This window comes from Galeopterus variegatus, unplaced genomic scaffold (assembly GCF_000696425.1).
Source record: "Galeopterus variegatus unplaced genomic scaffold, G_variegatus-3.0.2 Scaffold3262, whole genome shotgun sequence".
NCBI lineage: Eukaryota > Metazoa > Chordata > Mammalia > Dermoptera > Cynocephalidae > Galeopterus > Galeopterus variegatus.
The window spans coordinates 124,640-151,071 of NW_007729373.1; the positions used below are offsets into that span (position 1 = coordinate 124,640).

The 26,432-nt window shown below is 43.4% G+C and overlaps 5 non-coding genes across 5 annotated transcripts; 2 read left to right on the top strand and 3 right to left on the bottom strand.

Moving 5' to 3' along the window:
- Positions 1–15,918: 15,918 nt before the first annotated feature.
- TRNAK-UUU lies at positions 15,919–15,991 on the bottom strand. Its single transcript has one exon. It is a non-coding gene; the product is annotated as a tRNA-Lys (tRNA).
- A 5,008-nt stretch (positions 15,992–20,999) lies between these two features.
- TRNAM-CAU lies at positions 21,000–21,072 on the bottom strand. Its single transcript has one exon. It is a non-coding gene; the product is annotated as a tRNA-Met (tRNA).
- Positions 21,073–21,932: 860 nt separating this feature from the next.
- TRNAL-AAG lies at positions 21,933–22,014 on the top strand. The gene has a single exon. It is a non-coding gene; the product is annotated as a tRNA-Leu (tRNA).
- A 3,654-nt stretch (positions 22,015–25,668) lies between these two features.
- On the top strand, positions 25,669–25,740 carry TRNAQ-CUG. The gene has a single exon. It is a non-coding gene; the product is annotated as a tRNA-Gln (tRNA).
- Positions 25,741–26,326: 586 nt separating this feature from the next.
- Positions 26,327–26,432, bottom strand: TRNAL-CAA. The gene is made up of 2 exons: positions 26,395–26,432; positions 26,327–26,372 (listed from the first exon to the last, which is right to left on the bottom strand). It is a non-coding gene; the product is annotated as a tRNA-Leu (tRNA).

Genomic DNA, 26,432 nt, shown 5'->3' on the forward strand with positions numbered 1-26,432 from the left:
GTTTTCGATTGTAGGATCAGAGTGTCTGTTTTCTTCCTGGATGTAAGCTAATGGCCATTCCCAGCTTCTTAAGGCTGCTGAGTTCTTCGGCTCTTCAATGCCAGTGATGGTGGGTGGAGTCCTCAAGTCACATCTCCCTAATCTACTCTTCTTCCCCTTTCCACTTTCAAGGACTCTTGTGATTAGGATCATCTCTCCATCTCAAGGACCTTAACCTTAATCATATCTGCAAAGCACCTTTGCCATGTAAGGTAACATATGCACAATTTCCAGAGATGAGCAGGTGGATATTTTGGGTGGAGGAGACATTATTCTGCCTACCACCAAGCCACTACATTTTGGAATGGTTGTTACATATTAGTAGGTAACATGCTGTGAGCCATACCTTGCAGTACTAAGGACTTTGGACTTCACATAAAAAGCTATGGGAAGATAGAAAAGTGTCCTTCTGAAGAGGAAAGTCAGTATGACTGGTATTTTTGCAAGCTTGTCCTGCCAGTCCTGTGGAAGCAGGACCACAGCTGGCTAGCATATGGAGTGCCTTCATGCAAATTATGTAACAATAGCTCACTTTTGTGGATAAATTCAGAAAGACAACCTCAGAGATGATGGTACAAGAAAGAGAAAATGCCACTGCTCTCCAGGACTCATGGCTTGGCTCTCAGAGCTCAGGTCATAGTTCATCCCCCATTTACCTTCTCTGCAAGTGCCTTTTGCAGGGCATCTGTGTGTGACAGCCCTGCATAGAGAAACAATGGGAGACAACAAGGCTAGAAGCAATGAAACCAAAGGCGAAGCTATCACGGTAACTCAGGAAAGACAAAGAAAGAGGAGGAGGGGGGAAAAGTTCTCAGGTAAAACAGTAGTAGTAATCTGGCAGTGGAATAAAGGAGACAGACTCAGGAAGTATTAAGAAAATAGGATTCACAAGACATGGGTGGCTGGTAGAATGTGGGTATTAGTCTGTTTCTGTTACTTATAAAAGAAATACCTGAAACTGGGTAATTGGTAAAAAAAAAAAAAGAAAAAAACCAACAATATTTATTGCTTACAATTTGGAGGCTGGGAAGTCCAAAGTCCAGGGAACACTTACAGTGAGAACCTTCTTTGGTGGTGACTTCAGTGACACAAGGTATCACATTGTGAGAAAGGCAGAAGCAAGAAAAAGAAGAGCTTCTCATGTGCTCTACTTTTAAAGCCTTCAGAACCATACCCATGACCACCATTAAACCATGAATTTATTAATCCATTTGACACAGAAAAAGGCTAGACCTGTGAACCAAACTAACTCCGTTTTCCCTGCAGAGGACATTGTGTCACTTTTCCACTCCTCAGTCATGAGACCTCCCCCAGGGCACTGATTGTCCCATGGCCTGCTATGATAAAATAAACTAAGAGGGGAACAGATATTCACTGAGTTGCAAAACCCTTCCCCAAGGCTTATTTACCATAATTGTAAAAATTAGGTTATAGATTAACCTTAAGACACCTTTAGGAATTCCTGCATGTGCACAAAACTTCAAGGTCACCACTACAATGACCCACCTGGGGTGATGGTAATGAACACCACCACCATCTTGGACCTATTGAACAGGCGCAAGGACCAAAGCTCTAACTAAGCATGTGCCCATGAGGCAACAAGGAAGAACTGAGTGGACCACCTCAAGAGATACAGACTGACAATGCTGGCCTGCACGCCTTAACCCTTTTCCCTATAAAACACCCTGAACAGCTCCCTTCGAGGGGCTAGTTTTCCTGTAGCTACCCCCCTTATGCATATGTCTCTCTCCTCTTTTAATAAAGCATTGCTTGCTTTACTGCTGGGTGCATTGTTCATTTCTGTGACTTTGGGACCCAAGAGCCTAATTTGGTAACACATTTACAAGGCAATGGTCCCCACAATCTAATTACCTCTTCAAGGCCCCAGTTTTCAATTACCATAATTGTATTTCCCACCCTCTTAACACTGTCACAGTGGGGGTTAAGTTTCTAACACCTGGACTTGGGGAGACAGAATTCAATCCACAGCAATGTGGAAAGTAAAAAAGAGAAAGGGATCGAAAAGATTGCAAATGTCATGTTGCCATTCGACCTCCATCAAAAGAAGCAGGTCCTCTCCAAGATGATACTTTTCTTCTGGAGAAGTGAGATTTGAAAAACAGAAAGCAAAAGAATAAAAAACCTTGAATCTGGTGCCTTAATGCAGTTTCCATGCAGGTGAAGAAATGCTACTGCATATTAAAATGTTTTGAAGTTCCCAAGGTCAGCAAGACTGGACTTGGAGCTGAATGAAAGGAAGGCTACAGAGCTGAAGACGGGGCTTGGATGGGAATCATCTCCTTAACCTGTGCAAAGAGAATTGACTCAGGATTTAGGGAACTCACAAATTGAGGAGAAAGGAGGGAGGAGGAAAAGGAAAAGGAATAAAGAAGGATAAGGAGCTAGTAACAAGAATATATTTCAAGATAAAATCTAGGCTATTCTGCTGAAAGAAATATGATCACCTATCTAAATTTGAAAACTATGATTTCCTGCTTACAAATCATAGTTTCAGTAAATTTGCCTGTTATTCTGTCAGAAGTCAGCTTCCAGCTAAGATTTCTCACTTTTTCTATGTATGTATGAAACTTGCCAGGGGAAAATCCTACTCATGGTGTCTTCTTTCATTTTCTCTGCGGAGGATATACTGAAGATCGTTCTGATGGATCTTGGACATGACAGGTGCCATTGTGCACACAATAAGCACAAAATACCTGCCCGCCTTGTCTTCCACTCCAGCACCAAACCCCTCCCTCTTCCCTTTACGAGAAGCCTCCTGACTTAAACAGAAGCCCTTTTGTTTCTCCAAGGGCACAGTTCTTCACCCTGGTTGCATAGTTTCCATATTAGCATAAGGCCCCTCCTTGATGGTATCAGCCAACCCTTGGTGCCCTATATAAGCTCTGCCACCCCCACACCTGGTGCTGTCTTCCATTTTGAGGGCAGTCCCAGGCTGTTCCCCACTTTCAGCACAGCCTGGCAGATTCTTTTTTTTTTTGATAAAGCTTGAATGGTACCCAGCATCTCAGCTCACTGTTTTCCATTATGGTGCTGAAACCTGGGAAGGGTCTCGGCCAGACCATCGGCCTATCCCCCCCATCCTTGTTAAACTGAGGAACTCCTCCTTGTTCCCTGATGTCCCACAGTACCCCATCACTAATAAACACCTAATAGTGTTGAACCCCCTTAAAAACAAACTCCTTTCTTCTCATCTCTTACAGCCTACCCACTTGCCTTTTAATACACCCATCCTTCTGGTTATAAAGCCTAATGGCTCATATCACTTAGTACAGGACTAATCTTGACATGCGTCATTCCCAACAACTTCCTTGGACAGTACTATCTTGGGGGTTTTGGAATAGCTCCCACTTTCTGGCCAGGACTTAGCTCAAGACTTACCTGAACTTTTCAAACCTCTAGCACTTTAATACAATATGTGGATGACCTCATCTTTTGTAGCAGCTCTTATGAGGATTCACAGGCCCACACTGTTGCTCTCCTTAAGTTCCTGTCAAGCATCCCCCAGCAAGGCCCAAATTTCTTCTCCTTCAGTCACCTACTTGGGAGTCCACCTCACCCCCAACACCAGAGAAATAATGGTGGATCACAAAAATTTAATTTCTGAACTCCCTACTCCTACCACAAAGGGTGAAATCCTTTCTTTCTTGGGGCTTGCAGGGTATCTTTGCCTATGGATTCCTAACTTTGATGTGCTAGTAAATCCACTTTATGGGGCAGCCAAAGGAGATCCTGCCATTACTTTAGATCCCACAAAGCCCATTTATTCTCTCTTCCAGTGATTAAAAGCCGCTCTCCTTGCAGCTCCAGCTCTATCTGTCTCAAACCTATCTCATCCTTTTATCCTATATGTCAGCGAAACCCAAGGACTGGCGGTCAGGGTTTTGGGACAAAAGGCAGGAGATATTTTCTCCCCAGTTATATATCTCTCTAAACAACTAGACACCACAGCTCGAGAATGGGCCCCTGTTTACAGGCCTTGGTGGCAGCCACCCTTTTAACCCAAGAAAGTTCTAAACTAACTTTTGGACAACAAACAGTCAAGACCTTCTCAGCCATAAGGCCAAGTTAATTCTCTCCCTTCCCTAACTACAACTTGTTCACCTTACTTCCATTGAAAACTCCCAGTTCTCCTTTAAAACTTGCCCTCCCTTAAATCCAGCCACTCTCATCCCAAAACACTCACAACCCTTAAAACATAATTGCATGGAGGCTTTAGACCTCTTTCTCAATCCCTTTCCCCCACATCCCATTACATGGTTCATAGATGGGAACACCTATTACACATCTCCCCACATCCCATTACATGGTTCATAGATGGGAACACCTATTACACATCTCCCCACATCCCATTACATGGTTCATAGATGGGAACACCACCTCTGTGCCTGCCCCCCCGGAAAAGTTATGCCATAGTAAATCTAACACAAGCTATTGAGGCTGCACAACTCCCAAAGGAGGTTGGGGTTATACACTGCAGAGGACACCAAACCTCCAATGACCCCATAGCCCAGGGAAACAAACTGGTGGATCTAACCACAAAACAGGCTGCTCAATCACCAGACCCCACTCTTTCTCTCCCACTCTGGTCTTTCTCATGGCCCCTACACCCTTACGCCAATACACACCTCAAGAAATACAACATCTCCAACAGTTGGGAGCGCAGAGAAAGGATGACTGGTATACTCCAGTCGCTATGTCCTCCCTACCACACAAGCTAAAAAAAGCCTTTTAGATTTCCATAATTCAGTTCACATAGGCTATGAACCCCTACTATGCCTTCTTCAGCCCTTATATTACTCTCCCCACAAAAGTACTTGCTATCTTCTTTTTTTCTTTAATTTTTATTGAATCAAACTTGATTGTACATATTTTGGGGGTTCAACATTGAGATATGTTGATCATATCAATATTACTAGCACACATATTGTTACAAATCATAATTATTCTTTATGCCCTTGTCCAATCCCTCCGCATCCCCTTTTCCCTCCCCCCTCTAATTACCCTAGATTTCTTCTCTCCCTCTAAAAGAATAATGGTTACTCTGTTGGTTTGCTGCCCAAATGATCTGTCCAATGCTGAAACGCATGATCAGGTCCCTCAATACAATCATAGAGCAGATGCCTCTTCCATCACCCTGAAATGGTCTTTGTGGGGAGAGACATCCTCCTCCTTTCTTTATCTCTGCTGGTGACTCTTCTTGTGTCAATGCTCTCCAGTGGCTGTCGGACCATCTGCCTGGTGGTTATGGCATCTAGCTGCCTTCACAGCAGCCATGATATCATGGTGGCTGTGGTGAGCCACCCACATGGAGATGATTTTGGCATGCTCCTTGGTGCTGGCAGTGTGCCTGGTTGTGGAGAGCGTCCAATCCCCAGCTCCATACCCCAAGTCCCTGGGAAAGACCCAAGGCACTGGTGTGGTGAGACTGGTTTCAGGAAGGGGGTCCAGTCCCCTTCTCCATGCCCCAAGTCCCCAGATGGACCCCAAGGCACTGGCACAGTGAGCCTGGATGTGGAAGGGAGCATCCGGTCCCCAGCTCCATACCCCAGGACCCTGGTTGGGTCCCAAGGTGCTGGAACAGTGTGCCTGGTTGTGTGAGGGGGGTCTGGTGCCCTTCTCCATGCTCTGGGTCCCCGGGTGGGCCCCAAGGTGCAGGCATGGTATGCCTGGTTGCAGGGGGATCTGATCCCCTTCTCCATGCCCCAGGACCCCAGGCAGGCCCCAAGGTGCTGGCACAGTGGGTCTGGTTGTGGGAGGGGGGTCTGGTCCCCTTCTCCATGCCCCAGGTCCCTGGCCAGGCCCCAAGGTGCTGTTGAGGTGTGCCTGGTTGCAGGAGGGGGGTCCAGTCCCCTTCTCCATGCCCCGGATCCCCAGGCAGGCCCCAAGGCACTGGCAAGGTGTGTCTGGTGGTGGGAGGGGGGTCCAGTCCCCTTCTCCATGCCCTGGGTCCCCAGGTGGGCCCAGAGGCACTTATGCAGTAAACCTGGTTATAGGAGTGGGGTCCAGTCCCCTTCTCCATGTCCCAGGTCCCCAGGTGGGCCCCAAGGCACTGGTGTGGTGTGCCTGGTTATGGGAGTCCAATCCCCTTCTCCATGCCCTAGGTCCCTGGGCAGGCCCTGAGGCAATGGCAAGATGTGCCCGGGTGTGGGAGGGGGGCAGTCCCCTTCTCCAAGCCCCAGGTCCCTGGTGGGCCTTGAGGCACTGGTGTGGTATGCCTGGTTGTGGGAGGGGGTCCAGTCCCCTTTTTCATGCCCTGGGTCCCTGGGCAGATGGCAGGGCACTGGCATGGTGTGCCTGGTTGTGGGAGGGGGGTCTGGTCCCCTTCTCCATGCCTTGAGCCCCTGGGTGGGGCCCTGAGACACTGTCACAGTATTCCTGGGTCTGGGAAGAGTGTCCAGTCCCCTGCTGCTAGCTCTGGGACCCTGGGCAGGCCCCAAGGCATTGGTGGTGTGCCTGGATGTGGGAGTAGGGTCTGGCCCCAGCTCCAATCCTCGAGTTCCTGGGCAGGGCCCCAAGGTGCTGGTTATGTGAGTGGTTGTGAGCAGGAGTCCTGCCCCTGGCTCCATGCCTGATGTCCTGTGGTGGGCCCCAAGGCATTGCTGGTGTGCCTGGGCCAGAACCAACTTTTTGTCCTATGCTTACTTCTAACATGGAGGAACTTCCTGTGGGAACCAGTACTTGGGCTTTGTGGTTGAGTAAATTGCTGCTTTGCTACTGTTTCCCTACGGAAGGCTTTTTGTGCAGCTCAGAGTTTAATGGTTGATGTGATAGGTAATTCCAGCTCTCCAGGTACTCGGTGCACCTGGGTTGTGTAGAAACTCTGACCTGGGCCCAAGTTTTTTCATCAAATTGTACTTCATGAATTCTGAATTCCCAACCAGTCTCCTCTGAGTGGTCCTGCAGTGATTGGGGGGTGGATCAGCTGTCCTTGCTGTGTCCCAGTTTTCTCCCAGTGGGCCCACCTCCCTCACCGCCCCTGCTCGAAACACTTGCCATGGGACGGGCCCTGACCTGGTCCCTTTTGATGACTCACTGGCCTCTGAATAGCTCCGCTTTTTCAGCTGTTCTGGTTCCTCGCTCCTTCATGGGTCCAAGGGAACCGTATTAGTGGTCTTGCTGTCCTGGAGGCCACCAAAGCCCTCTTCTCCCCTTCTGCCTCCAAGTAACTCCATCTAAAGGGCACAGCTTTGGCTTCTGCTGGCTCCTGCTCCATGCGCTCCAGCATTAAAGCAGCCACAGCCCAAAACGCTGAGAGCAGTTTTTTCTTTCTCTCATCGTGGTTTCTCCCGCCTTCATGAGTTCCATAGGTCTCTCCTCCTCTTCACCCGAGCTCCAGCAGCCCAGCTTGGCTGATGTTTCATTCTTATAGTTGTAAATTCATTGATTTGTGGGAGAGAGTGATGCTGTGAGAGAGAGGGGACCGTCTATTCCACCATCTTGACCGGAAGCTGGACATGCTATCTTCTAACCCTAATAGATACCTTTTCAGGTTGGGTTGAGGCTTTTCCCTGCACTTCAGAGGATGCTACAGCAGTAACGCATGCTCTCACCTCAGAAATCATCCCTTGTTTTAGCTTGCCCCAATCACCTCATAAAAACACACCTCATCAAGCTGTCCATCGAACTTCACCTCCCTTAGACTCAACTTCTCCCTTTAGCACTTACTCACCTACTGGTTGCCCGCCACAAGCCCACAGGCCTCAGCCCATTCTAAGGTATGGTAGACCCTTCACTCTCACACCTCTCCCTTCCAGCCCATTGCCTTTGGGCCAGTATCTCCCTACTCTTTCACTCATTAGGGATCTTCTTCGGCAACAGGCCAACCTTCTATTACCTCATCCTTTCCCCACCACCCTCTCAGACTTAAATCTGAGCCCAGGACAGCAAGTGTATATTAAAACCCAAATCCCAAAGCATCTCTCACCATGTTAGGAAGAGCCTTATACAGCACTTCTCACCACCCCCATGGCAGTAAAGGTACTAGGAAAGGCCCCTTGGTACCACTTATCCTTGGTAAAACTAGCACCTGAGACTTTACCCAAAAATCTGTTAACACCACGTCAGGGGGTCCCTCTGCTCAACCCCCAACCCAACATCTCCTCACACTTCATCCATTTTAGGACCCACAAAACTGAAAATCTCCAGGACCTTCCCTCTTCCCCCAATCCCGAAAGAAGGATGATCTTTCCCCCAATGATTATCCTCTCACTCTTGCAGGCCCGCTTCACGTCCCTTGCACAAGAGCTACTATTATACTTTCTGTTCTAGTACTTGCTACAGGGTTGGCAGCAGCTGCCCCAAAGCAGTGTAACATTATAGGAAGATCTCTCCTGCACTCCTTTACATCCTGTCAGTAGGATGCTTCTTAGCAATGTCATTGTGACAATGTGCCCTTTAAATTCTTTTGGCTCCCTAACCCTTTGCATCCTTCCCATGTTTTTCCTCCTATCTCAGTGCTCCCACTTACCTGGCACATGGAGGTTCCAGGTCCGCAGGGACAATGCAGTCCTCAGCGAATCAGACTGGTCCTCAAGCGACTCATCTGTCTCCCACTTCTCGAGAAACTTTTTGTGGTCACCCCCCTCCCTGTCGATGCAGCCCACAACGTTTCCACAAAGGTCTCTTCACTTTCCTCTAATCTCACCTCAGTGGGGACTGTCAGCGTGTGCGGGGCCTGCCCACACTCTGCCTCACTAACACTAAATGCTGCCACTCACTTACCCCCTCCTCATCCATGCCCTAAAACTGATATATATTTCCTTTGTAAAACTATGTTATCCTGTTGCCTGCCTCCTAATGCAATTTCTTGCATATTCATTTGGCTCCTCCCGACATCACCCTCCACACAGATGGATGGATGGAGATGGTACTGGGACTAACTTTGCCCACCCCCCCACCTCTCAGGAAGTGCCCCCACTCCTGTAGGGCACTAAATGTACCTTCTAATTGGGGCAGGGATCCTTCCTGTAACTGGAACTGGCATAGCGGGCCCTGTACTGCTTCTCAATTCTATCAAAACTCTCAGAAGAACTAAGTATAGACGGCATCTCCTCCCTCCAGTGACAGGGCACCTCACTTGTGACAGTCGTTTTACAGAACCATCGGGCCCTTGACTTCCTTACAGCCGAGAAGGAAGGCACCTGACTCTTCTTGGGGGAGGAACGCTGTTATTATGTAAATGAATCTGGGGGATCCAAACCAGCTTAAACCATTTCACTGAACCCTTGGATACCCTGGCTTATGCCCCTACTAGGACCCCTAACTGTGCTGGGCCTCATCTACTCTTTGGTCCCTGTCTCTTTCAGTGTTTCTTTAACTTCTTGCAGGAACATATACAGGCTTTCACCAACCAAAAGGTCACCAAATTGTTCCTGCGAGGAGGATATCAGCCCCTCAGAATCAGCGACCCTTCCCCAGAAGAATACAGCCTCCCCACATGAAACCAATACCCCGCCACCTAATTGTTTTACCCGCCAACATAAATCTTTATTTTTTCATATCTTTGCCCATCTCCAGCAGGAAGTAGCTTCAGAGGAATGGGACCTTCCCCCGTTTTCCCTTCTCCCTATACTTAAAAGGCAGGAATGATGTATCATGGACATGACAGGCACCATTGTGCACACAATAAGAACAAAATAGCCGCAGGTCTCGTCTTCCACTCCAGCACCAATCCCCTCCCCCCTTCCCTTTACAAGAAGCCTCCTGACTGACACAGAAACGCTTTTGCTTCTGCAAGGGCGCAGTTCTTCAACACGGTCGCATAGTTTCCATATTAGCATAAGGCCCCTCCTTGATGGTATCAGCCAACCCTTGGTGCCTATATAAGCTCTGCCACCCCACACCTGGTGCTGTCTTCCATTTTGAGGGCAGCCCCGGTCTGTTCCCCACTTTCAGCACAGCCTGGCAGATTCTTTTCCTTTCATAAAGCTTGAACGGTACCCAACATCTCGGCTGACTTTCTTTTACTTTCCAAACATTGTCTAGCAAATGGCTTTCAGGTGTGCAAGGAGACGTGGATTCCCTCAGCCTTTAGTCCTAATCCCATCTCCCCCAGGTCCTTGACTTTCTCATTTCTAAATGAAGTACTCCATCTTTCTCCTCCTGTTCTGTTTTCCACACTTTTCTTAGTGGAACCCATAATGAAAATATAATTTACATCACATCTCTTACTAATTTGCGATGCACTCACCTTTTTCATTCTATTATCTTTCACTAAAATCAAAATTCTAGTTATGACCCACTGCATTGATTTCATGAACCGCAAAGACATCACAACCTGCAATTTGAAAAACATACTACCCTTGACCTTACCATTAACTTAAACTGCAGGCACCAAGTCCAAAGTGTACATTTCAGTAATCACTTCAACCCACCACCACCTCCGGTTTTTTCAGCTCATTTTCTCTTACCCACTGGAAAAGTATTTAATGCATTCCTTTCCTCTTCACATCTTTACTTCCCTTTTTATACAACTTAGATTTCATGATTAATTACCAGCATTACTAGCTTGCAAAATCTTCAGCTCCTTTGTCCACCCCCTATCCTTGGTCAAACCAAACACACCACTTACTCCTAATCTGAATCTGAATAGCTACATGGGTAGAGAATACTCCTAACTGTGCTCCTCTCTTTATCTCACTCTAAACCACTCCACTGAAACTCCCTTGTCAAGACCCAGCAATCTCCATCTTGCCAAATCTAATGGTCAATTCTCAGTCTTCAATTTGCTCAACCTCTCAGGGGCATTTGGCCCAGTTAATCTTCCCTTTGTATGAAAACACACTCTTCACTTGACCCCTGAGGGTCTTCTATAACAAATATTAAATCCCTGAGTGTTCAAAAAAGAGCTGAAGTATACCAGCATCAAGTTTATGAGTCAGCATCTATTAATCTTCTTCATAGCAGAAATGGAACCAGAATTTCTTTGCGTGTTGCTAGAATAGTGTTATTATTTAGACAGGAGCGCTCTTATGACCCAAAGAACAAGTATCTGAAAAGAAAGAATAGTCTTTGACAGCCATCCTGTTACCTCTAGTCATTTACAAGCCACTGTTGTCTTTTAGAAATCATTCGTATTCATCCTGTAAGCCAGATCTTGTCCTTGAAGCTTGCTGGAAGCTCTTTGTAATTCTTTATTCTTTTCATAAGTAGTGTTCCTTCAAACTTTGGGGAGGCAGTTACTCTGAGTGTTTAACTTTTTAGAGAGCTAACTGAGACATAGCCATACCAGAGCAAAAAAAATAAGCATATCATATATAACAAATAAATATATGCATATGTTATTACCTTAATATAAAATCTAAAAAATGTATGTTTGAAATTATATTTTATTGTGTATTATATACTTTTCTGTTGTATAAATGGTATTACTTAAACAAAACAATAACAGTAGTTAATAATGGCAATTAGTGGTAGTTATAATAGGACTAATTACATTAATAACATGTGAGAAAAATACAACAATATGTTTATAATGTTTCTTTCAGTTCTCTGATGCAGAGATTTATTTTGACTTTTAAAAACTACTAGATATTTAAATCTCATAGGCTATATTATTTGAACTCTTAGGATAATTAATGTAAGAAAAACATAAATACAAAGAAGAATGTAAAATACAATAAGAATGTAAAAGAAGACTGTAAATACAATAAAACTATATAAGCAGATATACCTATATTTAATAAAAAATAACAATGACGTGTTCCTTTCTGTCCCATGATACAGTAGGATATCTTTACCCTTTCTCTTTCCTTTTCCAATATTGTTTCTGTGAACTCCTGTGACATTTAGGACATCTGTATTTTCTTTTATCTAGAGGTAAAACTGAATACAATCAAAGGTAAAATTCCCTTTGACTTGCAGCTCTACTCTTATCAAGCAGCTTCCTGGTAACATTCCAATGTGATAAAATCAAGGTAAAAATCCTTTCAATGAAAGCATTTGAGCATTGAATACTCAGAATTTTACTTACTAGCAACAACAGGCTTTTAAGGCCTATAGGAATTAGTATCTAGCTCTCCAAGAACGTCCATCCACTTTATATCTACAGGCTTGCTTTGGTAGACCAGCTGTTAGTCAATCAGGTCCTTTGCATCTAGAATTTTATCATATCATACACATGTCGAAAACATCCATAATTTTTAAATACTCCAGAGCACATTGAATATTGAATGTCATCATAAGTTAAACCTCACTTTCTCAAGGAAAATGCTTTTAAACTACAGTAGTAATTTGAAATTGTGAAATAAAAACTGGATTCCAAATAAGTTATACTTTAAAGAAACTGAGAAAGCTGTGTTTAACTTGGCTGCCCTTTTCTGGTAACTTTTTTTCTTTCTGAAACAGTCATATTTCAAATAAAAAAAGAATAACTTTTTTTCAGTGTATGAGTTTTTGTCACAATCTATACAACATAACATTGTTAAATAAAATTTATGGGAGGCTGTTGTTTTGGACTGAGCTCTTGCACTAGGCCCCAACAGACCAAACCAAACTTTAATGAAGTCACTCATGCCAGGTGCCAAGTAACCACAGTGAACTTTAAAATGAGCTAGTTTTCAAAAAAGACCAAAAAGGAAAAAAAACAGGGGATTAACCAGTAGAAAGGGGCCCAGTCTACCTGAGCCAGCAGGATAGGGAAGTACCCTGTGCTTTAACCCTATAAGGAAAGTAACTTTGATAAGACCAATCCGCTTCTTATTCCTTGTTCCTACTTTCTTCAGACTTTTATTCCTAAAAAGCCCACCTCCTCTCTTCAGCTCATTGGAGCATCTTTCTTTTTCATAGATGGGATGCTGCCCAATTCATGAATTGCTAATAAAAGCCAATTAGATCTTTAAACTGAAGTTGTTGAAATTTTATTCTTTGACAACATCAAACAAATCAAAGTATCAATTTCTGCTTTATTGCAGTCCTTTTCTCCAGTCCCACCCTCAAAGTATTTCTAAATTAGAGAACATTCCTCTTGTTTGACACTTTAAAAAATATGATTTTATAGTGTGCCAATATTTTAACATCTTTTCTGCAACTGGCAGCAATGATAGCAATTTTGTGGGCATATATCTAAGGAAGCTATTTCCTTACATTTCTATACAGTTTAAAATACCATTAAGTGCTTCTGCATGTTTTGAGGTGTCACCTCTTACAGAGTGACAGAGATGCAAAAGATTACTCAGAGCCCCATGTATTCAGAGCAAAGAGAAGCCTGAAGCAACTGCACTGAGGAAAACTCCTTCAAGAGAGGAAAGCCCAGGCACAGCCCCAAGTCAGTATTTGCTTCAGTTTTTATTGTAAAGACAAGAAAGTTACAGAAGAAAAACAGGTGGTTAATCAATCATAGTGAAAACATAGACAAACTGGCTACATGACAATCTTCATTAAAGCAGGTATAACTTAAAATAGTTCAAGCAATTTACCATCAAAAGGAGTCATAAAACTAAGCTATGTGACATACAAAAAGAAACAATGAGATAATCACCAAAGTGCCTAACTCCCCAAGAAACTCAAGGAGACAGCTTAGGACAAGATGTGGAATGTCCCCCAAGCACTAACTAGCAGAATATTCTTGAAGATTTTAGCTTACAATACTTTCCCAGCATCTAGGTTTAGCTGCACCAAGGGCAACTGCTCTCAGAGCAATCAGTAGATTGCTTATGCAACTCTCTTATCTACATCAAAGGCTTCAGTGCTGTGAAAGTTTTCTGGTCTTTCTTAATCTTAGCAATTCTAAGTGTTTTCCTAAAAGGCTGGGCTTTGGCCCCCTAAACTAGAGGCTCTGGCCTCCGAAACTACAGGACTTTGGTCCTCTAAAGTACAGGCATTGTCCTTCTAAGCTACAGGCTTTGGCCTATTGGTACTCTAAAATACAGGCTTTGGTCCTGCAAAATACATGTGTTTTATTTCTATCTCATTAATAACTTCTTAGTCAACATCCTTCACATTGAGGAAACTAAAAAGTGACTATAGACTTAAATAAATCATGAAAACTTCAGTATAATATCACAAGTAAGCAAATCCCATTCCTTTTTAGCAGTGTTGTGCACAAGGTGTGTGGGACACTTAGCATGTAAGATCTTTTCATTTTCTTTGGTAAGAAGTTTATAGTCTGAATGGAATTTGGCAAAATTTATATTTGCATTGTTTGCCAAATATGCAGATAGATGAGCAAGGTCTAACTTCTATTTGACAAAGATATCAACATTGTTTTATGTTTCTGGTGGTTTCATTAAATCTTCACACAAGTCAAAAAGATGCCTTTCAAGCCATGTTTCAAATTAAAGTATATAAGAGGAAACATTTTGTTGTTCTTGCCGTGATTTGACACATCACTTGATGTATTATAGGAAGCAAGGTCATCTGACAGAATCAGCTCTTCACTGCAAGACAGTACATGGTATCGAAACTGCCTCTTTTGTTCTTCCACAGGTTGCAACCTCTGAATCAGGAAATAGAATAATCAAGGAGATCCATAAAATAATGAATGTTCTTTCCAACGCTGTTTTCGACTGATGTTTGGTGTCCTTTGGGAGACGAAAAAACCCTTGATCGATTTAAAAGTTCTTTCCTGTCTCATCCAGGACTTGTGAGATTCAGTCTCCTATGCACTTTCACATCCAAATTATTGTTTCTTCATGTTTACACAAAATTTTCTTGCCACGGAGGCATATACTAGAAAATATCTTAACAGTGTTCTGGACCCTTAGCCTCTGAGTCAAGAAACCTGCACCTGACACAGTTAAAAGAGATACAGGTAAGGATTTGGAAGAGGCCTAAGAGCTGGATTGCCTGGCGGTTTAGGCAGCTCCTCAGAGAATACTTAATCCTTGTTGGAGCCATCACCACTCAGAATCTGTTTCTTTCCTTTGTAAAATTGAAAATTATTTTTTAATTTACCTAGAGTTTTGGTGGGGCTTGCAAGACTGACTCACAATAACCAAATGTCAGAGATGTTCCAGGCCATAATGTAAATATATTACAGCTATACTGGTGATCGATCAGCATATTCCCTTCTGTGTAAAATAAACTCTACACTGGAAAGCAAGTAACAACAGAAGTTTGCTCTGTGCACCTGTAATCAAAGTAACAGGAGTAATAAAATATTAATAACTATGATATCAAGCAACAATAGTCTGGCACGTTCACCACCAAAAAATCAAGCCAAGCCAACTTAACTTGTGTTGACCCACGTGTTCACCCCCTGGATAGAGTCAGACAGAGATTCGATCACAGAACTCCGATCATAGCTTGCTGTTTTCCTAAACGAGGTTACAATACCATTGATCAGATGAGAGTTATTAGTTCTATTTAATTTTTATTATTGTTACTTCATTGGACTTGGATTTCCTGAAAATCCTTCTCAGCCACTCATTTACTAATCACCTCTTGAGTAGGTAGGTCACTTCTACTTCACTCTTAGAGACTTCTACCTAGGGATGGCTAAACTCATTCTTTACAAGGAGATGTAGTAACTTCATTCTTGGAGACTTCTATGGATGGTTAAACTCATCTGACAAGGAGAGTGTAGAAATTTAACCCTGGCTTTATTTGTTTTAGTTAAATGGGATTAACAGGCAAAGAAATATGGTTCTGGCACAAAGCCATGTTCTCTGAAGTGCTTCTTGGCTGTTAGTTTTCTTCACAAAATCTAAGACCAGCTCACTGTAGAGGTTCCATGTACAGTATTCACCTCACTGTATTTCTGTAGTTCGTATCAGAATTATTTACTAAACGATTGATCCTAAAGGGGTTTGGGGGGACATCTCCTAAAGGGGTTTGGGGGGACAGGGGGTGTCCCATATAAAATTGTACAGCTTTTTGCTTTTTCAAGTGGGCAGTCAGAATTGGAGGCTGAGAGCCACACGCCCGAACAGGGACTTGAACCCTGGACCCTCAGATTAAAAGTCTGATGCTCTACCAACTGAGCTATTCGGGCCCTCTGAAAAGATTATTTTTCTGTACACTGTTGTGTGAAGAAACATGTATGGACAAAGTTCTGATGTTTTTCTTCTTTAATTCTGTCCATGTTCCTTTTTTAAAATTCCCAACTTTATTTTGGCCTCTGTTGAATATGGCTTACGACTACTACTGCCCCCAGATCGTGGAGAAAATTAACTCCCATCCTGTGTAATGTAACCAACAGATTACTTCTAAAAGTAGTACACAAGTATAACTTGACATCTCATCACCTGGTCCTTCTTGTCCTTCTTCTTCAAAGATTATGCTCCAGTCTCCCCCGAGAACTTAAGAATGCCTGGCACAAAGAGCGCACAACAAACAGGTTTTAAAAACTTACTGTGAGCAAGGCTTTGTCCTGGGTTTACAGCAGTAGAAAGGTACTACCTCTGACTTTGGGAAGTTTACACTTTAGAAGGGAGAAGCAGCCATTAAATGATGATTACACCATAAATGTTTAAATAGCCATTGTCAAAAACGTTCTCAAGAAAAAGTTTAGGTTACACGATGTTGAGAAAAACAAACAAGTATAACCTCATGACCTGAGTTTCCAAATTAAATGAGATAACACAAGCAAACTCTTGGAATAGTGTCTGCGACATGCTAACAGTTCAATGAAAATTAGGTATCGTTATTGTTTTTCTTATTATGGTAAAACAGAAAATCAGTTAGAACATCGTATTTCATCGTTTTGGTCGTGCCACCTTAGACAAGTTATACGTACTCTTGATCTCTCATCCACTTTCCTCCCTTAAATGCTGCAACAGAAAATTCTTCCTCAAAGGCTAAGTTTAATACAATGATTGTAGCATGGTGTATTTCTGATTGTGTATTTATTTATGCCACTGTTCAAAAACAGATTTGAGGTGGTCTACACTACTACAGTGTAAGATAAAATGGAAAATATTAATAGATTTAAATCAAAGTAAAGGGAATATAGAGGCAGAAAATTAAGGCGAGACAAAATTCTGCACACCATAAGCTCTCCCTGTCCCCATCTCCAAGAGAGTGAATTATAAAAGGGGATGACTTCTTCCAAGGGATTAGAGAAGACTTCTCCCAGGTAATGATGCTTAAACTAAGAAAAGAAGGCTTAGTAGCAATCAGTTGGACAAAAATATTGCTCCAACATTTCAGGAAGGCAAAGTGCAGAGCACTCTCACATACCTGAAAGAAGGCCTGAGGAGCTGGAGTGCAGAGAGCTTGAGAGAGCGTTGATGGAGGTGGGGGTGGTGAGGTACACGGGAAGGCAGGTACAGAGCAGTGACTGAGGTTCAGAGGTTATGGCCAACAGTGCAGTGTAAACCTCACCCTAGCAGCAATTTGAAGCCACTCGAGATTTTAAGCAGGGAGGAACAACATAAACAGAGGTGATTTCAAAAAAACTACTCTGGTTTCATGTAAACAACGGCCACAGTGGAGCAAAAAATGTGGCAAAAACATGAATTAGGCCACTGTGCAGTGAAAGGCCATGCAAACTTGGCCTAGTGACTATATGACAGTGAAGAGGAATGATGCAGAGAGACTAGGGAACATCTAGAAGAAAGCAGAAGACTTGGACCCAGACCACCCCTGGGGACTAAGAGAGCAGGAGGTATCAAGGTTATTGATTCCTTTCAGTAGCTCATTTCTCAAATAAACTTTCCTGCAAAAGGCAGATATAAAGCAGAATAGAAAAGGGCACTTCCAATTATTTTTTTTTTTTAAGCCAAAGTGACTCAGACTGTGATCTTTCCCTATTTCCCTCCCGAAGGAGAATGATCAATGGCAAATGGCAGTTGCAGCAAAGCAATACCAAGAGCCGGCTTCATGTTCAGGAGAGAACACTGAACCACCTCATGGGTTTTGGTATGCTACACATTCAGAGAAACTTCTCTAATAATAAACTATAGAAATGATCCCTGAAAGTACAGTCTTACTTTGGATCTTTTGAGTTCTCTGGGAAGCATGGTGCATGTGGTCTGCTCTTGATTGACCTTATGGAATCCCGAGGAAACTCCTACTTTTGACCAATAAGCAAGCCCTGAGTGGTCAAACAAAAACAAGGAGAATCTTGGAAGTGGATTTCCCCAGAGGCAGTAAATGTGGGATAATTGGATACAGGCAAAACATGTCCCAGGCCTGGACTTCCAAAATGTTGCCCCTCTGACTGCATTCAAATCTCCTGGAGCTGCTGTTAAAAACCCACATTCACAGATTATATCTCAGATCTACTGATTCAGAATAATTCAGCATGAGGCCTGGGAATCTTTATTTTTAATAAAACTCTCAGATGACTCTGCTGCACCAATTTAGAAATCCAAATATGTAAGTTATCTGTTGCTGTTGTAACAAATAACAACAAACTTAATGGTTTAAAACAACACACATCTATTATCTCATAATTTCTAAGTGCAGGACTCTGGGCATGGTTGAGCTGGATCCTCTGCTTCAAGGTCTGTCACAAGCTGTATGCCAGGCAGGGCTGGAGTCACATCTGAAGACTCAACTGGGGAAGGATCCACTTTCAAGTTTGTGTGGTCCTTTGCTAAATTTAGTTCTTCAAGGTCTGTTGAACTGAGGACCCCAGCTCCTAGCTAGATATTGGCTGGAAGCTACGCTAAATTGTTTGCCACCTGGGATTCATCAAAGAGAGCAAGCCAAGAAGGCAATAGTTTGCCAAAACAGAAGTCACAATCTTATGAAACATAAAATAAATGTAGGTCTGACTGACTTCCACAATTTCTCTTGAATTTCCTAATTTACCTCCTTGGTGTCTTTTTTTTCTCTTATGCAATAAATTCCCTCTTTGATCATTATCATGACCTAAGACTCTATATAATCTACATGCACATTAACCCCTCATCTCCTATCAAGTTCCCCCTTATTCACTGACCTTCACCATACTGGCCTCCTTGTTATTCCTTGAACATGCCAACCACACTCCTGCCAAACCCTTTGTACCTACTGTTCCCTTGGCCTGGAATTCTATTCCTCCTGATAGCCTCATAGCTCACTCACTCATTTCCTCTGAGTCACTGATCAAATGTCTTCTTGTCAGAAGGCCTCCCTGATCACCCTTTATTATAAAGCAATCTCCTCCCCTTTATTCTCAATTCTCTTGCTCTGATTTTTTTTCTCTTCACAGCGTGCATCACTACCTGATATTTATTATATTTGGTTGAGTTTATCATCTGTTATTCCCCACTAAAATGTAACTCCATGAGAGCAGGAGCTTTTGGGGTTGCTCACCATGCTATACTTGCACCCCTTAAGTATCAATCAGGGTCCGGTTAAGGAAACTAGGTATTTCAATTGTGGTAACCCAGTGATAATACCTATGGGAAGGGAAGTAGCTACCACCTTCCAGGGCCAAGGGAACAAAAGGAAAGAGGTTGGAATCCCTGAGGAAGGGCACCACAGAACTCTGAGGGAGCACTGGTCTGCTGCTGCTACGCTGTTGTTGCTGCTACTGCTGCTAGTATATCTTAAGCGCACAATGAGATGTTCTGGGAATGCATAAAGAGATCGGAGGTTGGGGCCAATTGCCATTGTTGGAGCAATCTGACAGAAGGAGCAGAACTCAAGAAAAGCAGTGCCTTTCTCCTCCTACCTTCCAGTCTCTTCCTGGTTCTTATTGACAAAAATGAAGAGAAAGCCAGTTGGCAAAGGACTTTGAAAAGTGCACTTTGCAGACGCCCAGCCACAGAACAGAGTATATGAGGGTGGATTTGACACTGAGAGAGAATAGATTAATATGGACACAGCTTTGAACAGTGTCTAGCACATAATAGGTGCTCAGTAAATATCCTGGCACATCGCAAGTGCTTGATAAATACTATTGAATACTTCCAACTCAAAAGCTGACATGTTAAGAGCAGGATATTAAATATAAGTCTTGTTCATTATTATTTGAGTCAAGTGCTTATCTTGACTCTGAATATCAGCCTATCTTTTTCACCTCCTCTTGTTTCTCTTTTCACCCTTTTCGGCGTCCTGTAGTTTGGATGTCTTAAAGATCCAATCAACAGCACTAGTAGCAGGAGAAAACGCCCAATGTAATGACACTATGAGGAAAGTTCTTTACTTTTTTTTTTTTCTTTTTCATATTGAATGCCATCGATGGTCATCTCTTGGTAAGCAATTCCACAAGAATGTGACAGATAAGCAAGTCAGTAATTAAAAATAGATTGCACACCATACTACACCTTCCACATCCCCAGTACAGTTCTCCATCTCCTTCCCCCTCTCTTGGCACCCTAGAACCAGTAAGTTTCTTGGTCCTGGTGTTTTTCTAAAAAAAAAAAAACAATTAAAAAAAAAGCTTATCTGAAAGGCACTTGAAATACATTCTAGCTTTATCTCCAATTGGTATGAAATAAACTGGAAGACTTTTGGTGTATTTAATTCTTAGTGAAAATCACTACTCTGTAACTGAACATTACAAGGATTGGTTAAACTTCAAATTACCCGTTCAGTCTCATCAAAGTAACTTCCCTGGACCAGCAGAGATAAAGAAAAGAGGATGTCTCTCTCTCCACAAAGCCCATTCCAGAGTGACAGAAGAAGCATCTGCTCTATGATAATGTTGGGGGACCTGATCACACCCTCTCAGCATTGGACAGATCATCGAGGCAACAAATCAACAGAATAACTATTACTCTTTCAGAAGGAGAGAAGAAATCTAGAGGGGGGCGGGGGGGGGGGGGATTGGACAAGGGGAATAAAGAATAATTACGATTTGTAACGATATATATGCTAGTAATATTGATTTGATCAACATATCTCAGTGTTGAACCTCCAAAACATGTATAAAGTTTGATTCAATAAAAAAAAAAAATTTTTTAAGGCTAATTGAAAATTGTTTTTTAAAAAAAATAACTTCCTCGGATTTTTTCCAAAAGACGTATTTTATACTTTTCTATGAAAAAAAAAAAAGATGAGAGAAGACAGATATATCAATTTACTTCATTGTTTTACTTCTTTTGAGTTGACAGAAAAAGCTGCACTGCCCCCTCTGAGGTTCGAACTCAGGACCTTCAGATTATGAGACTGACGCGCTGCCTACTGCGCTAAGGAGGCAACTGCCCGCTGCTTTTGAAGGAACCATCTACTAACAACACTATAAGAATCAGTTTTAAATTCTTTGAATTACAGTGTCCCAAAATCAGGAGGAGTTGTGATTTTATTCGCGTCTAAAACAGTTCGGATGACAAAGCCACACAAACAAGGCGGGGGCCGACTCCCAGCCGAACCCCGTCCCGCCGCGGACGTTTCTGCGCAGACTGCACCGGCTGCAGGGGCCGGAAGTCCTGTACAGGGCCCGGAAGTCCTGTACAGGGCCCTGGGTTCCTCGCCTCCCTGCTTGGCCGGAGGCAGCAGCCTTTTTCTCTACGATCAGGGCTTTCGTAGACACACCACTTTTTCTGAAAGACAGACAAGACTTAAATAGCAAGGACTGCGCTCTTTCGTCTCCTTTGTGAGATTATGTGGAGAGCTCGGTCTCCTGAAATGGAAAAAGGGGGCAGGGACAGGAGGTCTCAGGATTGTTTCCTCTTTCCCCCTTAACAAACAGCCAGACTTGCTCACTCCTGAAGTCCGGGGGCTTACTCTTTGGTTTCAAAGCAGATGTGGAGCCCACAGCGACCTCAGGAGCTCTCAGTCTGCGTAACCCTTTTTCCCTGTGTTGGTGACAAATGGGACAGGAACTTCTTCCCGCACGACCTACGGCGTCCGTCCAGGGTCAACCTGGGAGCTGTGAGGAAGCGAAGTGTCGGGGGCCAGGGGCTAGGGGGCTCTAGGGCGGTGCTGGACCGCAGGAGCGAGCGCCGGAGGAAGGGCCCGCTGGGGAGGCGCGGAGCGGAGGTAAGGGGAGGAGAGAAGAGACCAGAAAGGGGCGAGTGACTTCGGGCGAAGTACGGAAGCAGTAGTGCCCCGCAGTCGGTAGCGTGGCCGAGCGGTCTAAGGCGCTGGATTAAGGCTCCAGTCTCTTCGGGGACGTGGGTTCGAATCCCACCGCTGCCAACTTTTTTTTTCTTCCCTCCTCACTCCGGTGCAATGGGAGTCCTTTTTCATGCTTGGTCTGGACAGTCCTCACAGCCTCCAAAGTCGGGCAGGTTCCTCTCCTCCCACTATTTTCTCATGGACCAGAGATAACAAATGTACCCTTCCCCAAACAATGTTCAACACGTGATAGGCCTTCAAGTAATTATTTTAATTCGCAAATAATTAATGAGCATCTATTGTGTGATATTGACTCCTTTGACAACCACCTAGAAGTATTCAACATATAACGGGCCTTTATCTAATTAATTTGTGTATTTAAAAAAATTATTCTACGCCTACCATGTGCCAGGTACTTAAGTTTTGCAGATACAGCAATATCTTCTTATTACATTCAATACACGATGGACGAATGAATGGTTATCAGTCCCCCTGAGTCCACGTGCAACTGAAAAAGGTCCCGCGTAGGTCACTGAAGGAATGAATACTTCCCGAACCCGCCACTGTTCTCTGCATCGCCGCAGCCTTCTCTTTTCACATTTTGAACCCTCATCCCTCTGATCTGAACTGAGGCGAATCTACGAAAGGCGCCGCGTTTCGCCACGCCACTGCCACTTACGGCCCACCAGCTGGGGGCACTCTGGTCCTTGCGTGAGCGTTTCTGTGTCGCCAGGGAGCACCCTCTCTCAGCAACAAGCAGTTCCCTACGCGCGCATCACTTCTGATCCTTGAGGCCTCAGCTTAGAAATTGCTTCTTCTGGAAGCCTCCCTTGAACTCAATTAGACACTGAAGATCTGGAGGGGAACAGGAGAGAGGGACCCTGCTCTGATGCCTAATGGGGAAGACAAGCCTGGGACACATAATGGCTCCAATATGGCACAAATTCTACTGTAAAGAATGAGATTAAAGTATGAATGACGTCTGAGATAAATTGTTACCAGCATAAAGAATGTTACTGAATAGTACAACAGTACAATGTATAGAAGGGTACACTTCAGATTGTTCCTAGGGATAGTGTCGGAGAAGAGGGAAGGGGAGATTATAAATTTTACTTTAAACACTTCCGTTTTAGTTGTTAGAATGAGCGGATATTTGTTTAATAAATTGAATAAGTGGTTTCGTGAATTAATAAATGAATTTTCAAAAAAAAAAAAAAATCTCAATCTGATACGTACGGCAAAGGAGAAATGTCCCGTGCTGGAGAGTACACAGCAGGCTTCAGGTGAACCATCTACTCCTCTGGCAGACTTCTCAAGCTACCTGCCCTTAATTGTGTATTCCTGTTTGTACGCATTGGGTGTACTCTGTCATCACTCAATCCATTACTTATTTTAGTATTTACCATAGCTTTTGGAAAGTTTTGTGTAATTGTCTGTTTTCCCCATACACCGTAAGTTTTATCAGATACAGAACCATTTTTCTCTTGCTTCTCCACATCATGAAAACTAAATGAATATTTGTGGTAAGTTTTAGTGCATAAATACACGAAAGAATGTCATTCTGATTTGTGAAATGAGCAAAGTATACATAGATGGGGAAGCAGGAATTCTCCCGAGATCTTCAGTTTTACGTAGGGCCATGTATTTTGAAGCCCCCTTTTCACAGGACACTCCAGCTGAGTTGGGTTCTGGACTACTGATTATGCCACATTGATTTGTTCTTTCTGGACTCAACGCTGCTACCAGGTGACTGCAAACCATCCTTGCTCAGATTACCAGGGAACAAATTGTTTCCGGATTGCAAGGCTCAGTTATCTCTTCCCCGAGTCATTCCCCTTAGTGGCCTTTATGTGTTGGCATTCACCTTGCAATAATTGTGAACCAACCATGGGCACTTCCAAGGGAAAAGTGTGACCTTCTTAAATCCAGACTCGGGAATAAACAGGCCAACCTATGGCCATATGCCCGATGTTCCAGGTCTTTACCCGGTCTCCTTTCTGGGTGATAAATGTGTTAAGGATGAAAAAACAGTCACCTAGAACCATTCCCCTTTGCCTATCTTCATAGGGCAGTTTAAGAACTGTAGTTGAATAGTAGGCTTTTGAGGTTCTGGTATCATTTTAACCAATGGACGTTTTTTTTCTTTTCTTTTCCTTTCTTTCTTTCATTCCTTCTTTTTAAGAAATAAGGTAGTGGTTTACAGAATAAAAAGGATGCCACCTATGCAGAGGAAGAAAGACTTGGTGCATTATTCAGCTGGATATGAGAAAGCTTAGACTACCTTTTAAGGCTAGGAGACCTGAGGAGATAGACGGAGAGTTTACGTGTGTGGAGGGAGGGGGTAGACACTTGGAAACGCTTTACAGTCACCCAGCCAGAAGTCTTTGAATTTCACTTCTTCCCTCCTCACCTCCCCGAAGATATATTGAATTCAACCCATATTTATTGAGCAGCTATTTTGTGACAGACACCTTGCTTTGAGATACAAAAGGATGAATGCCAGAAAAAGATTCAAGAGTTCCTTTGCAATTCAACCTTGGAAAACTACCAGAGGCATATTAAGCGTAGATGGCCAGTAATTAGTACTTAGATTGACTAAAGGGGTAATTTTTATCTGTATGTTTCTTCCAGTCATGCTACATATATGGTCTCTTTGTTATACCAGTGTCCTTCAAAAAATTAGTGGAAAAAATGAATTAAAAGATAATACGAATCTTTCCATGAACTTTTTGAAGTACTCTTGTTATGTTGCTCTTACAGTTTCTAGATAAATAATCATGTTGTTTTAATAAAATTAAGATTTGGAAAAATAAATACGTCCAGCACTATGACGTCTTTGCTTTGTGGGACTATCTAAACTCTGAAATGTCCACCTGGGAGATAGGACCTGGAAAGGCAAAAGAGGGGAAAAGGAGGAGGAGGAGACGAAACAATTAACCCTCCTCGGATCTGTCAAAATTAGCCTCTCCAGTAAAGACAAAAAGAAACCCTCGGGGGGAAAGTCTAAAGCTGGGCTCTCCTTCTGAGTATTTATTTAGCCATTCACTCATCCTTTCACCTGTGCGTTCAAGCAACAAGCATCGATTGAGCTTCTAGGTACCAGACCTTGGACTATCAAAGAGGAGTGACTCGATCTGCACTTCAGGCATTTTGGAAGGGACGGACAGATTTTAAAAGTTCAAGCCCAAGATTACAACTGAAGGGAAGTACCAAGACACTACGAGGTTGCTCCGGAGGTTTCTGCAGGTATCCTAGAATGATTAAGTGAAGCAGTAGAAAGGAGATGTTATATTTTTCTTTTCTCCCTTTTAAACTTTAAGAATAAAATCTAATTTGCCCTTTCATGGGTCGAAAATGAAGGCAAATATAAATCTCCGGGGGTAACAACATTCCTAGATCAGGATCCTGTCCTGCCCCTGAGATGGAGGGGGAAAAAACACTGGGAAGAAGGCCAGGTGGAAACAACCAGTGCACGACCCCTCCCACTTCTGCCACCCCTGTGTTCGGCACTTCTATCGCCCCGCCGCTGAGAAATACAAGATTTTCTATTGGGGAGAGGGGGAAATCCCCAGTAAAAATTCTTTAAAATCAGCTAGGTAAATCAGAGCAGGTAAAGCTTTCATTTAATGTGGTATGTCATTTTCATTTGTGTTCCACACAGCCCTCTGAAGAAAAGAAAAAAAGCACAAGAAAACAGACCTCAGAGGGATCGTGTGTCCCCTTGCCGTCAAGGAAGGTTCCATGGTGTAATGGTTAGCACTCTGGACTCTGAATCCAGCGATCCGAGTTCAAATCTCGGTGGAACCTGTCTTTCCCTTCGGTTTTTGTGTTGTTTCAGATGACTAAATAGTGAACTTTTCTGTTTTCGGATTCAACACCGTGACTTCTGATGGGTTCTGGCAGTGAAAAAGAGCCTGTGATATACGTTCTCGATAAACCCCTGAGCTCAGAACAGTCTGTGATCACGGAGTCTACGTACAGGTTTTTCTGTTCCCACCAGACTAATTTTCCTCCCAGGACGCCCCTGAGTTAGTAAGAATTTAATAAACACGCCTTTAGTTAACCAGAGCACAGAGCAAAAAGTGATTCGTGATTAAGTAGAGAACAAAACGAAAAAGGAAGAGCATAGACCTCATTTTCGATCAGTCAGTTTAGTTGGCATTGAAAAAGAAAAGGTGGAAAGAATAAACGCAAAGAAATACCTAAGAAAGTGACAGTATGAGGGGCGAGAGGGAGAAAAAGACGTGAGAGAACAAAACGAAAAAGGAAGAGCATAGACCTCATTTTCGATCAGTCAGTTTAGTTGGCATTGAAAAAGAAAAGGTGGAAAGAGTAAACGCAAAGAAATACCTAAGAAAGTGACAGTATGAGGGGCGAGAGGGAGAAAAAGACGTGTCAGAAGTGGGATTCGAACCCACGCCTCCATACGGAGACCAGAATCCTCAACACGAGGAAGCTGAGCTTGAGTCTGGCGCCTTAGACCACTCGGCCATCCTGAC